The sequence below is a fragment of the Fringilla coelebs genome (genome assembly GCF_963513975.1).
Source record: "Fringilla coelebs genome assembly, chromosome: Z".
Taxonomy (NCBI): Eukaryota; Metazoa; Chordata; class Aves; order Passeriformes; family Fringillidae; genus Fringilla; species Fringilla coelebs.
This window is the reverse complement of record NC_140031.1, coordinates 42108555-42123970: the sequence shown is the minus strand read 5'-3', so window position 1 is coordinate 42123970 and position 15416 is coordinate 42108555. Positions and strand designations below refer to the sequence as shown.

At 36.8% G+C, this 15416-nt stretch overlaps 1 protein-coding gene across 4 annotated transcripts in view; it reads left to right on the top strand.

The window, feature by feature from the left end:
• The window catches only part of AUH (AU RNA binding methylglutaconyl-CoA hydratase), a 114530-nt gene that overhangs the window by 87339 nt on the left and 11775 nt on the right, over positions 1-15416 (top strand). The window lies entirely within an intron of this gene.

Below are 15416 nucleotides of genomic sequence, written 5' to 3'. Positions count from 1 at the left end.
TTTCTGACATTCTGGAGTTTTTTGTCATTTTCCTTTGAGTTGTATTTGCTGCATTTATATTTGCAGAGGGAATTTATCATGAGGCTTTTTGCATGCCCAGTTTTTCTACTTGATGACTGCAGCCGAAATTTCATTGCATTCAGTTGGAGAAATGCTTATCTTTGAACAAATAGTTCAATAACCTGAAGTCTCTTCTCATGAGTAATTGACTGTGTTCCCTAATTGAATTGCAACTCCCGCTAACTCATGGGAGTTAATAGGAATGTGATACTAGAAGTATGTTCTGAAATATGAGAGCTAGGGTGCAGTCCAAAACCATATAATAATTATCAATTTACATAGAAGAGTAAAATCAGATTAACCTTTTTCTGATTTTTAGAGTGGCTGTTTCTGTTTAGTCTGCTCATAAAATGGACAAAGGCAATTGTAAGGTAAGTCTTCTTGTTCAAACCTGAGGAGTGGCATTCAGGTGTTTCAAGTGTGTATTTAAGCAGTTTTCTGTCTCTTTTCTTTTTTTCAGTATTTGAGACATTCCTCAAAAAATAGGCAGCTCTCAATACCTGCTTTGTAGCTTTTTTTATTAAAGAATCAGTCAGTCATTCTGTGATGAGTAAATTTAAATTTATTTTTCACAGCAATTCAGAGAATTACAAAGACAGCTTTTAATATCTTTATTATAGTGGCTTTATTAGCAAATGTATATTTAATTTTATTTCATTGAAAGACATTTATAAAATGTAGTGCTGTTCATGAAGAGTTATCTTATGGCAATAAAATGCAGAAGGTTTAATTACTGCAATCTGTACATGTAATGGATATATATTTAACAGAGTTCAGGGCTCACTAACCAGTTTAATGGGCTCATCATAATTTTCTTGTAATGTTATTGTGTTTGCAGCACTTATCATGTACAATAATTGTGTATTTACATTTTGTATGATGTATGAAGAAGTACAAAGCTTTTTTTGTACTTGCCTTAAATTGGGCAAATCTACTGGCTTTTAAACTAGGAGTTTAACTGCATCCAAAGCCATTTAATCATGCCCTTCCTAAAAAGAACATGTTCTCTAATATTGTCTTATGAGATGATGACTTGTCTGGAAAGGCAAATTGCGCTGTTGGTGTAAAGCATTTTAGAAGGAACTTTTCAAATGGTTTAATAGTTTACAGACATGTAGGACATTCAGTGACAGCTTCAAGCTTAAGTGGTGAATTAAAATGAGTTTTAAACTCTGGTGACTTCATGTTGAACAAAGTAAAATTTCAGCTTTGATCCTCCGGGATGGAATGTGTATGATGACTCACTTGTGGTTTAGAATATGATGATTTTAGTAACTTGGTGAATGATGCTGCATGTTGGGAAGGCTGTAGGAATTAGTTAAACAATTTTTGTGTTGTATTCACAGTTCAAATGATTAATGTTTTAATGGTTAATCAGAGTTGAAAACTAATTTTTTTTTAATAAAGAAGCAGATATATTGTATTTCAAAGCTTTTAAATTAGTTGTTCTTTCTGTAATCTACTTAAAGCGCAGGTGTGTTATACTAATTGTCGAAATCACTTCCCGATGGTCTTTCAGTGATAGAGGAACGAAATACAGTCACAGTGTAACAATTGTAGAAAATTGCATTTGACATGTAACAAGAGCAAAGGAAGAATTTCAGTATGTTGTTTCATTCTTCAGCTTCTAGTTGAACCCAAGATGTAATTACTTGTATGTACGTCAAAAGTCTCACCTACTAGTTTTTTCTTAAGTACCACAAAAATCTCCTTTTGGAAAGTTAATTTTAGAGATGAAATAAGAAAGAAACTGATGATGAAAATATTACTGTTCAGTCACCTGGTCAGGGACTTCTGAATTAGGAGGTAAATGAATGATAAAATACATCTTCTGCTATGGAATTCCAATTGGTGTTTGTATACTTTTAGTCCTGTCACTTTTGAAAAGTGTATCCTTTTTCATTTAGGTTTCATCTGTGAGTTGTAGGAATAGTTTTAGAAGTTAAATTCAGGCATCTAAAATGCACTACAGCTAGGATAGTAATGATCAGAAGAAAAATCTTGGACAGATAGAAAATGCAAATAATATACAGCTATCTAAAATATCCTTTCAGTTGTTGATTTTCTATAGGAGATACATTTATGTAGGCAGTAGATGAATATGTGCAGTGTATCTGTTAAAAATCTTAAATGATTGTGGCAAAAGTAATGATGTGTCAGAATTAAAATTAGAATTTGAGAAATTATTTGTGGTATTTAAAAAAACTGCAGAAAATTTATCAGAGAATTGAAAGCTAGTACTTGACCAGATGCATCAAAATTTTAGACATCTTAGTACAACTCTGAGTTCTGGATTCTGACAATTCCTGGCCTGAACATCAGGACAAACAGGGTCTTGGTTGTGTAGTATGAGCATCCTGACCTACACTGTGCTGCTATGGGAGTACTCCTGTAAAACTTCACTGAGCTCTGAGATGAGCAATGACATGTAAGGCTGATGCAAGTAAAAATAATGAAATCCTAATCAGAATTGGATTGGATTGGAAATGTAGCAGACCATCAAAGATGCTGGTTATTTTTAATTTTTTTTTGTTTTTCTTTTTTTCTGCTCAGAGTTTATACGCACCATTATATGTTTTGGTGTCCTACCTGCTTGACAAAGATCTTTTCCTTCTGAAGTCTACCTGCTTTTTAAATTCATAATAGAGTCTGTAAAATTTCTTAGCTCTGCAGCAGGGAGTTTGAATGAATTTGATGTCTTAGCTTAAAAATCAAATGCCAAGGCTTTGCAGAGGAATGGATTTTGGAGGCCTTAAGATCCTTAGTTCAGCCCTGTCATCAATATATGAATTGATAGGAGACTAGGAGGGCTCTAGAGTGCTCCTTGAATTGCCATTTGAGTGCTTTTGTGTTATTCAAGTGTACAAAAACTAGAGTTAAAAGATGCAAGATAAACTTCATATCCAAAACCAAGAGAGAATTGCTAAAAGCCTTCCAGAGACTCTATGTTTCAAAATGCATGTATTTAAAATCCAGGGGATTTTCAAAATGTTCCCTAATGAAGCATCAACAGAAGCTAAAAGTTTGAAGAGAAGGTGTTTGACATGCAGGAGGGTATTGGAGCATTTAGAGAAGCATGCAGATGGATGACATTTTATCATCAAACTGTGTTGCTGCAGATTGTACTGAATAGGAAAATGCACTTTGTATAGCTTGTTCTGGCAGATATTTAGTATCTCCTGTTAACGTATGCATCACTATGCCCACAGTTATGTCGAGCTTGCCCTTTTAAGTTTCCGTTTCCATTCACTTTAATAAGAAAATAACTGGAAAGCCCCCAGTGCTGACAAATTTTGTGACACATACGGAATGCAAGCATGAAAGGTTATCATACCAGTAGGTACATGGGTTTTTTACATAAATATATGTCAAGATTGTACTAGGGACATGATATATTTAAGTATGACGTTAGCATGTGTTATTTTTGTCCTGACTGAGAGAGCAAAACTTTGGAGAATATTGCTATATCTCAGCTTCAGAAATGAAAGTGAAACACTTCGGTGAATACAAATCTCAATGTGGTGAAGAGCGAACCTTTCTTAAGTAAGGTTTTTGAAGAAACTGTCTGAGAGACTGCTCAGGAGGGAAAAGGAATGGCTTATTATATTCAGGATTTCTTGCCATATTTTTAGTTTTACAGGTGGAATTTCCTCATTTTTGCATTTGAGAACTTTTGTGGTCTAAAAAGTTCATATTTTGAAGCAGTTCATCACTTTCACTGTGGTGCTCTTGAGGGTGAAAAGCTGTAAAGCTTCAATTCAACAAATTGCTAAGGCAAGTGATTGTTTTGAATATAAGGTACCAACTGATTTCCGGGACATGTAGATCTATACATCTCCTACATCTCGTGTCAAACACTGATGTACTTTGCAAATGCAAAGGGTAATAGCTCTTAACAAGTGCAAACATGATGTTACATTTCTCTGTGTAGTGTTCACTAATTTGCTTTAAACATAAGCCATTGTTTGTTTATGAATGTCAATAAAAATTATAATTTTCTTCTTGGCACAAAGCGTTTCAGAAAGCCAGAAGGAGCTCTGTACAAACCTAATTGGTAATGCTATCTCAAAGTGACTCATATATATGTATATATATAATGTGTATATATTATATATTTGTTGCAGCTGTGATTTTCTAGATTTAGAAAGACAGACACATGCAGTTAGAAAACAAAGTAGATTTTCCAATGTTTCAATGGCACTGGTGTTTCAAAATTGATTTTGAAAAGTACACTACAAGTTGACTAATCTCCTACTTAAATAAAGATAGTTATTATTCCCTCTGTTTTAACTTTTTCTATGTGAAACTATTAAAATGATATGATGAAATAAATATATATATGAGTTGAGTTGTTTGACAGAATAATGTCTGTTACACTGATTGTGGTTGTAGTGCTGTGTGTGATGAAGAGAGATTGCTGTGTTGTTCAGTTCCATCTCTAAAGAAGTCAGATTATTGCAAGAAACAGCACTGGATATGTGATAGGGAACTACTCTATATGGAAGAAAAAACACAAAGAATAGCTTGAGTGGATATTACCTCTCTCTGAAAGCTTCAAGATATTCAGAGGAGGACATGAGATTCCTTGGAAAGGTTACAAGGACACCTTCCACTAAAACAGGGAGCTCAGAGCTTCATCCAGCCTGGCTTTGGACACTTTCAGTGGTAGGGTATTGACAGCTTCCCTGGGCAACCTGTTCCAGTACCTCACTACCCTCACTGTAAAAAAAAAAAAAATTCTTCCTTTTATCTAGTATAAATCTACTCTCTTTTTGTTTAAAACCATTAACTCTTGTTCTACTGCAACAGGCCCTACTAAATCTTTCTTTCTGATAAGCCCCCTTGAAGTATTTAAAGGCCACAGTAAAATCACTCTGGAGCCTTCCAACCCTGACTCTCTCAGCCTTTTCTCATAGGAGGGGTACTCCAACCCTTGGATCATTCCTGTGTCCCTCCTCTGGACTCACTCCCACAGTCCATGTCCTCCCTGTGCTGGGACCCCAGAGCTGGATGCAGGTTCCAGGTGGGCTCTGACCAGAGCAGAGGGGCAGAATCCCCTCCCTGGCCCTGCTGCCCACGCTGCTCTGGATGCAGCCCAGGACACGTTTGGCTTTCTGGGCTGGCAGTGCCCATGGCTGGGTCATGTCCAGCCTCTCACCCACCAGCACCCCCAAGTCCTTCGGGGCAGGGCTGCTCTCAGCCTGTGTTGATACTGGGGGTCTCCATAGCCCAGGTGCAGCACCTTGCACTTGGTCTTGTTAGACCTCATGAGATTTGTATGAATCCAGTTCTTGAGCTTGTCCAGGTCCCTCTGGATCACATCCCATCCTTCAGGTGTGTCAACAGCACCACTCAGCTTGGTGTCATCTGCATCTTTGCTGAGAGTGCACTTGATCCTGATCTGTGTCTGTTGCTGAAGATAATAACCAGCACTGGTCCCAATACAGACACCCTGAGGGACATCACTTGTAACTGATGTCCATCTGGACATTGAACGATTAACCAGTGTCCTCAGGATGTGACTGTCCAAGAAATTCCTCATCCACCAAACAGTCCACCCATCAAATCCATCTTTTCTGTTTTGGGAGAAGGATGTTAGGGAGAGTGTGTCAAATTCTTTACAGAAGTCCAGATAAACATTTGCTTTCTTTGTCCACTCATGGAGTAATTCCATCATTCAAAGCCACTGGGTTGGTCAGGCAGGACTTGCCTTTGATGAAGCTGTACTGGGTCCCTCAAATCAACTCCCAGTCCCACATTTACTTTAGAGCTTTTAAAAGGATCCATTCCATGACCTTCCCAGGAGTAGAAGTGAGGCTGTTGCGTCACTAGTTCCCAAATATGTATGTTGTTTCCACTTTTCTCACCCACCTGGGACTTCACCTGAATGACATGACTTTTTGAATATCATGGCGAGTGGTTTGGCGACTACATCATTAGAGAATTACAAAATATTCTGAGTTGGAACGCCCCACTAGGATCATCAAGACCAACTTTTAAGTGAAATGGCCCATATGAGGATTGAACCCACAATCTTGGTGTTACTAGCACCACGCTCTGACCAACTGATTTCATCTCAGGGTCTCATCAGCAAATTGCCTCAGGACTCTGTAAAGCATGTCATAAGGTCCCACAGACTTATATGTATGTTCAGGTTCCTCACATGAACCAGTCTCTCACAGTGGAGGAACTTTGGTCCCCCAGTCCTTGTCTTGTGGCGTGTCTACTTCAGAGGTGTGACAAGAAAGGCTGGCACTGAAGACTGAAGCAAAGCAATTAAGTCTTCATGTACTATTTATTTGTCTGCTGCTTCCCAATGACATTTATTTGTTTCTGTCCAGGCCTGAGCATTATTTTCCTTGTATTGAGAGGCTGAAGTCAGGTACCAGGGCAGAAATCTTAGGCTTTTGTCTGTGCTGTTGGTTACCCTTTTGCAATGCACACCGTATTACAGTGTATGGACAGATGCAGAGCACCCCAGTGGATATTTACAGTTCATAGGGACTGTGTGGCAAGAGCATGCAACTCAGGACCTTTTTAGCAGGAAACTGTACTTCAGCAAGAAGCAAAATTGGAGAAGAATTGGGGTTTTGGGAGGAGTTACATTAGCTTTTTTAGGAGGAGGAAATTGGTAGGTGATCCTGGAACTTAAAGGATAAAGTTTTAAGGAACTAGTAGCTGAGGGAGAGAAAAGCTGAGGGAGTTAAACAGCTGCAACACTGAGGAGGGGACTGGGGCTGATAACTCAGCAAGGAAATGGGGAAATGGGTAGGGCACAGAGTGTCCAGATGGACAGATGGTACATCAAAAACATTTGGATGGGAACATAGCAGACATGATTGTTCCTGCTAAAACACAGTCTCTTATGGAGCCGGGAATGGAGCTAGTATTTTTTGAAGACACTATGCTGGAAGAGGGGAATCACTTCAAATTTTATTTGTTTTAAGTATTACTTAAGCTGTGTGGAGTGGAGACGAATGATTCTCAGTTAGAATGGACTCAAATTGCTTTATTTTATTAACTTTGAGTTTCCTTAGTTCAATATAAATCAGCCTGATATTTTTGAATGCTCCCATACAGTCATCCTGCAGGTTATATTACTCTTCTGTCATCAGCAGTCCCAACTGCAGTATGTACTGTGCTCTACATGGCATTCAGTGTTGCTGTAGGAAAATTTTACTGTTCTCTTTTAGCAGCAGCGAAATCCAGGACCTTGCAGCTGAAGATAATATGCCTTATATGGTTCCTCAAAAAGTCTACTTTATATGGTCCCTCATACAGATTCTGAAAAAACAGAAACAGGGACAACGCCTTGAAGATTATACAGACATATGTAAAATCCATTTTGGCAAAGACTGAAAATTGAAGCACCCAAAAATTAGCTACTTAAATGCAATTTTGCACAAAACTGTAGAATATAGCTTGTAAAGTTTTAAGCCAGCTCTTCATTCTTTATTCTGTATATTCTTTCGTTTCATGGGCATATATACCGATGCAGTTCATAATGGGAAATTTTTGAAGACTGAAAGTTCCCCAAATATATTGTGCCTCTTGCAAATGACACTGCTACCAAAGTCAAGCCAAATTTAACTCTGTATTCCAATGTCAAAATGTTAGAGTGACTCAAAACAAGGCTTTCTTTTTCTTCCTCCCCCCTCCCTTCCCCTCCCTTTTATTTTCCTTCCCTTTCCTTTTCTTTACTCTCCTTTCTCTTTTGAGCAAGTCTCATTTTCCTATGAGTTTCATTCTTAGGTACAGCTGAACTTTTTTGGCTGAATTAGGAAAACCTGTGGACAGTCTAGCAATATGAACTGATTGGTGACTCTTTATAATACTTAGAAAGGGAAGAGCTTTTGAAAAACTTGAGAGATTATGCCCAAATAAAAATAACATTTTGTATTGGGAAATTTTATATTATAATAATACAGATGATGTTACCAGCACTGCCTGAAATAGAAATATAAATGCATCATATCGCTAAGATATGAAGTGTTAACTTTTAAATGGACTTTAACTTTTTAAGCACTTAAGAGAAATTAGATCTGTAATAATCTGCTTACACTATTGTTTCATACAAAGGAAATTAATATGGGTGTGAAGTGAAAACTGCACAATAGTAGAAAGTGCAAGATTGTTAGACAATGCAATAAGAAATGAAAAATATAGCACCTTAATTCAGAGAGCTCACAAAATTCCATATTTATTTTTGAACCCTGAATTTATCTTAGGAAGATTAGTTTGCACTTGAAGTAGCTAAATCAAATGAACTGTCAATGTTATCTCTTTGACCAGAGGAGTGTGAGTAGTCTGGATGACTTGATATGTATGCAAGGAAACTGAAAGCAAGGAAGACTATTAAGTATAATCCCAACAATAATAGTAGGTACTATGGTATTGTGCAAAAGATACTATCATTTCCTGAAATTGAGGAGATGGGTGAAATACAGTCAGTACTCCCTTTGGTATTCTCTTCACACAGAAGCCTAGAAATATTTTATTAAATATTAATAACAACATAAAAGACCTTTGGTCTTATTTTCATTTTAATTAGGCAGGATATATATGCCATTCACTTTGAAGCCAAATGCTACTCCTTTGTATTAACCTGCGGGGGGTACTAGAAAATTGAACCAAGTAGCATTTAGCTATTTCTCTCCCTGCCAGAGATAATTAACATCTACTCTTTTGCAGACTCTCTTACTGTTACCTGATCCCCATATACAGGTTTTGTATTCTCTTCCAGAGTTTGAGCGGTAGGGTGTGAAATGCTGCCTCAGCCCATTTCTTAGAAATCGGCCGAACTCAGGAAAGGTATTAACCTTGAACTTTAACCTGCTAAACTTACAAGGGAAACCTAATCTCATAATTAAATCAGATTGGTGAGACAAAATTGACAGTAATTCTAGGAGGGAAACAAAGCTGTGTATAATGCACTGATTTTTTTTTTTTTTGGGTGGTGAATGATAGAGACAACTGAAGAGCCTAAGAATGATAGCTGGTATCGCAGAAGGAAGTAGGAAAATTTTTGATACATTAAGCTAAAAAAAGAATTAGTAAGACACAAATGAAATAAAAAGGTAAGAAATTATTTGTATGAAGTCTGTGAGTTTCTAGACTTTTGGCTAGCTGTTTATGCAACCTTTCTACCTCATACATAGATTTTCCATGCCACATCTAAAGCCTGAGAATTATCTTAAGTGGGGCCTTGGAGCTGCTGATGTAGCAACCATAGATCCTGGGCCCTCCACTGGGAGAACCTTGAAGAGCTGCCAGGCTTCTTGGCCAACTTTCACCTTTGGCTAATGGTCTTGGGCACTCACTTCGGCCAGAGCTTGGTGTACTGCAGTCAACTGTCCAGGTAGCCTCATACTTCTTTCTTCTTAAACCTAACATATTTATCTTGGTCAGTTAACTGCAGAGCTAAAGACTTGCCAGTGCTTCAGTGTGGGACTGGACCATCATCTTGGCTAAGCTTCCTCAGAGTGAAGAGTCTGGTAACCTTAAATGAGTTACCCACATTAACTGATAGGAAGCAGAGCTGCTTTTACAGAAAAGCCACCTGTGTTCTGCTCAAAGAGAAGTAAGTCTGAACACTCCACTTACTGGTAAATTCACATTTTCTAATGATAGTCAGAGAAACTGTAACAAGTTCAACTGTCACTGTAATGCTTTTTGACTGAAATTATCTCCTTTGTGCATAAGCATTATGAAACATGACACATTTTTTCAGTGACCTCCTCCTTCATAAAGCAGATGTTTCTCCTTTGATCATCTAATACTCAGTATTTTGTACATTTTGTTTCCTGCTTATGTAAAATTAACAACATTCCCTCTTTCCTTTACATTTTTTAGCCTAGGTCTGGGAAAACAATTACTAATTTCTCCATATAAAAAGTACATGAAGGTGATAATGCTTCATCCTACAGGAATGTTATGGAAATAGATTTCAGTAGTATCTATGAGGAAACTGTGTTGTGGTGATGATAAGTAGTTTGCTTTTTCCAAAACTTCTGTGTAGTGAAGAAGTATAAACAGCTTTGTTTTGTTAACAAGGTGAAAATCCAGTGAACATCTTCCTTCATCCCCTAATTGTCCTGACTTTTCAGATACAATTTTAGGTGGGCAACAAAAATACTAATCTCCACTTTCTCTAAATAAACTCACATTAGTCAATTTGTGATACACTGAGGTATTCTCCTGGGTAGTTTGTAAATTTTAACAGGTATAATCAGATTTGTAAACTTAGAGCTTCCACATCTACTGTAACATATCATATTAGATTCCACCCCTCTGCTTTTAGAAAAGCCAATTTAGCCTTTACACAGTGATTACTGGACTTGGATTAGTCATGATCACAGAGACTGCAAAACAGATTCTGATGTGTCTCACTTCCCTTGTTCACAGATATGTATATAATGTGTTAGAGCAAACTGAAAATATTAAACCTATTTTATACTTCTAGAGCAGTTTGTTTGAAAATTTAGCCTTCAAGCGAAAGAAATCTATGTCTTTGCATGTAGGGAGCTGTAAGAGTATAAGCTGTTACTGAGGGGAAGGAAATGGGGAGGAAAAAAGCTTTTGTTAGTGCATACAAGTTTTAGCACTTTTTTGTGTCAATAAATACCTAAAAATAGCAACCCTCCCAACTATTCATTTATGAATATTACAAGTGGACATTTTCTGTATTTAAGAAGCATTACTACTAAAGAGTTTTGAGGCATAGAAGATAGAAAATATTAGGCTAAACTTTTGTTTTAACTGCATTATTAAGTACTTAAGGGTTTTTAGGAACAGAAGATAAAAAGTTATAATCTTTTGTTTCGACTAAAAAGAATAAACAAAACCAGCTGATTAACCTTAGAAGATAGTCAAACTTACTTGTTTCAGAGGTACAGTAGGATACTCATACAAAATACAGTTATGCGTCATTTATCCTATAACAGATAAAATGCAATTCAAGTTCAAAAATATTTTAATTATTCTGTATAATTGCCATCATGGCATTATAGAACACGAAGGGTACTTGGAAAACACGACTAAGCCATCTCCTGATCTCTCAGCTAGGAAATGTAAAGATACATGAAACATATGACATCTCTAAGACTGGAGCACTGCTTGGTAGTTTGTTTTTTTGGCCCCATTTTCAGCTGCTATGGGATTGACAACTGTGAAGTAAGTCGCATCAATATGTCAGGCCAACGTGAGACAAAACACTAAATTTGGTCTACTTATGGTCAATGTTAAATTTGAAGGAAATTAAAAATATATCTTTTATATCAGTATGAATCGTGTAGTTCTGTTTTAATTGAGTAGTTTATTTATTTGGAGATCTGCCATTACTGAATAAGAGTACAGAATCTAATTATTTCCATTTTGTATTAATTTATGACTATGATTATGTATCATATAAGACAGAAAAATAGTTTCCAAACTATTCTTAATGAATTGCTAATGAATTCACTCTTATGTCTGGCATTTTTCTTCGCATACAGAAAATTCAACAAATGAAATGGCAGTTGTGTAGTCTGCCTCAGAAGAACAGCTGCGCAAGTTAGTTCACCACAAAACAAGCTGAACAAAATGATTTATGGAGTACTGTTTCCTTAATTATTTCACAGAACCTTTCTGGCTCTGGAGATTTGTTTGAGCCAACTATTGCAAATCTCTGAATTCCAGAAATAGTAGATTCCTGTCCTTTCTTCTTTACCTCCATTTTTCATCATGAAAACAAAAGCTGTTGATCCTTTGTAACTTTATGCTACTAACTCTATATTAGTATTGTTTCTATTTTAATAAGAATTTGAGATCTGGGAAGACAGTGTTAATCAGATGACTGAGTTAATCTATGTTTTCTCTTGAGTAATTCTAAGCTAATTCTTGCTCTGGCAGCTTTGTGAAACTGTAAAGAAAACTGGAACAGAGTGCAATGTACTTGACATAGACTTCAGTGTTTTAAGAATTCAGTCTATCAGAAGCCTACCCTGGTGCATATTTTTACATTATTTTGCATCTGAGCATCAAGAAATATGAATAACTACATTGAAACTTGATTTATCTAAATAAAAAGGATGAAGAAAGTTAGTTTAATTTTGACCTTTTAGTTCAACATGCTAATATAAAGAATACCTGATAGAAACAGTTTCATAGTTCATTATGAATAGTGTGAAATTCTCTTATCTTGGGCCTTTATGTGGTCCTCATAGCTTCTTGGCTTCCTTGACTATGCAGAATGATGAAACACATTTATTGGCCAGAGGCAATTTGGATGGTCCTAAGAATTTTTTTCTAGACATTTCTAGAAAACAACCAAGCTAAAGGAAGCCCTTATTTGCCCAGTTTCTAGGAAATAGAGTGGCAATCTTGCACAAAAAGGAGATATTTAGAAGCTCTGTACAGGGTCACTGAAATTTTTTCTTCCATTTACAGTCATCTGTTCTAACTCCCTGCAATTTCAGGCTTACTCCCTGCCCTCAATTTCCCAGTGTTTTTCACTTTAAAAATGTCTTTCTCCCCCTACCCTGCCTTTCTTTCTGTGTGCCTTGAGCATCAGCTGTATGTAGTTTATATTTGCAGAAAACATTTCTTAATTTTTGAGGGCGAAATAGTTGTTTCTTTCCCATTCAGCATCTTTGCAAGAAAACACCATTGCTCTCATATTTAGGGACCCAAGCCAGTGTATTGTAGAGGATTATGATTGTGTTTTATCAAAGGAGGGTGAGATTGTGAGATTCAAACCTAGCAGCCTCAGCTCACAGCTGCACCTAGCCCTCTGTTCTGTTATGAACCAATAAGGAGAGGATGTACTTATTACCAGGGCTAGGAATTATGTGTGCAAAACAATTAAAATTGCTTCTGTTCAAGGATACTCCACATATTCAGTGTGAGTACCATGTAAGATCACTGTTGCATTAATGGTCTTATTTTTATTAATTATATTTTATTTTTGTCTGTTCAGACAACTAGGGTTTTCTTTCGCGCAAGTCTCACTGGTATGAATTAGTACGTGGCTTGAGTACAAGCAACAGGTTAGAAGGGAGGGATAAAATTGCTTTAATGTTTTTTTAAGGTGTAGGTAGGACTATTAACATTCAGAGGGTTCAGTTCAATGCCTGCACTTAATTATCAACTGAAAACAAATTGTAAAACTTTAATTTTTTTTCAGATTTTTTTTTCTTTTAGGCTCTTAAAAACACCTAAAGAAATAGACATGTATGACAAGGAAATAGAGAGAGACTGAGAGAGCAAAGTAGACTGTCTCAAAATCATAGTTATGTTTTGTAACTTAAAAAGGTGTAAGGGCATTGCAAGCTTATCTTACATTTGGTATTTCACCAGATGGCTCCATAGGACACCTACAGCTCTCTGTATGACCTTCAATTACATGTTCATGGTAAGATACAACCCTGTTTGACTAGGATTAAAAATGGAGGTGTGATAAATGCTTTCAATTTCTGAGCGGTTTCAGTGGTTCTACTTCCAAGAAGAATAAATGTTACAACTGAGTCTGGATAGGGAAGAAGGCAGTAACTAGGGTGAAACACATCACAGGCTTAAAATGAAACAAAAGTAGTCAGTCTTTTTAAAAATACTGTTTTATCTGAGAAAGAAAGAGAAAAGAGACTGAGGCCAAGAAGGTGATGTAGGTTCATGCTTGCTCATCACATTTCTTGCTGTACAGGCTAATGGACTCTTACAAGTCTTGTCGTTTAACTTTTTTTCCCTTTCCATGATTCTCTTCAGATTTCAAGAGAAAAGTTTCCTTTATTTAAAGATTTCTTTTTTTAATTTTAGTTTCTTGCTCAAATGCCATGGGTTCTCTGAAGGACTTCGGCAGTAATAGAACTTTTGATTTCTTCAGCCTCCAGTAAAATGTTCCTAACCTGCTGAGGATTTAGGAGAGCTGTAGCACTGAATCTTTAGTCAAGCAGGTGGATTGCTGCCAGAGAAGGGTCAAAGGATCTGCATGTAGGAGTATGTAGGAGTGCCCTGAGAGATTCAGAAACCGGGAGCCAGCAGCTGGGCTGTAGCCACAAGTAGAAGCACAAAGTGTTCAGCGGTGGGCTCTGCTCACTTCAGAATAGTCCTGCCTGAAAAGCAGGATGAAGCTAGTCAGAAATGAGTGGTGTTCCCTATCTTGTTGAACCTTAGTGGGTTTTGTACAAACTATTCTTAATAATTTATGTTAATTAAAATGTATTTTTAAGTTTTTTAATAAGTGCAGTGAAGGGCCTCACAGATGCAGGGCAGCTATTCTAGCTCTTGGTGTTGATATGGGTTCCTTTCTTCATTACCTCATGCCTATATAGCCCCTAATGTTTTTCTTCCTGGAATTTGGATGTAGGATGTAAGGAAAATAAAATTAGTGTCTAATTTCTTGATCCTTAAAATCATGAAGGTCCATTAAATCCAACTCATGTGTGCTTGATTAGGTGGCAGAAGAATATAATTAGCACTAGTTTCTTCATCTGTGGGGAAAAGACTTGCCATTGCTTACAATGCATGTTGCATTGCATGCTAAAAACAGTGACTTCTGTCCTGTATTGCCATGTCACAGCAGCAGGCAAGAGGAACATAAAAGGTATTTTCTTAATGTATTTTATTCCTGCAGTGTTGTATGTCATCTGTCAGATGACTACTGGGAATAATTGCTTATTTAGTCTCTTTATTGATTTCCTCTCACATATTGATTTCTGGGTTTTTTTTCAAAAATTAAAATATATTAATAAGGTGATAGAAGAGCTGAAGTTAAGGAAAGTGTTTGAACAGTCCCAGACAATAAAGTGTTAAAATATTAGTTTGTGCTTATTGGAGTAGGTCCCCTGTTGCACAGTACCTGGCTTTAAACTGAAATGTTGATACTAATGTATCTTATGTTCCAATTTATGGAACAGTTTCCTTTTTGCATTGCATATTGCTATAATAATGCTTGCCAGTATTGAAGGATTTGGCCAGTTTTTTTGTAGAATCTGTGCCACCCCCAAATTGTTGTAGATATTATGTTATAGCCTAAGTACTAGGTTAGCTTCAGTGTAGCTGTAGTGTATGGTTCCTCTGCCTGGAGTACATTTTACTTAAGATGAAAAATGTGCTTTGCATGTACAACCTAATTTGGCATATATTTATCAGTAGAGAGAGTGCTCTGCCTTCTTGGGATTTGGTAGCTGAACCAGATGAGATTGTGTCCTCTTGCTGTCTCATTGACTTGCTGTTTTCCCTGAGCTTCTATCCAGCTACCAATTCTCCTTTATTAGTGCTGCTAAAGTCACACTATTTCAGGGATTAATAATTTCAGACATCAATTCTTAAAAACCCATTACTCTGGAAGAATTGAAAGTAGATAAATTTGATAGTAGTCA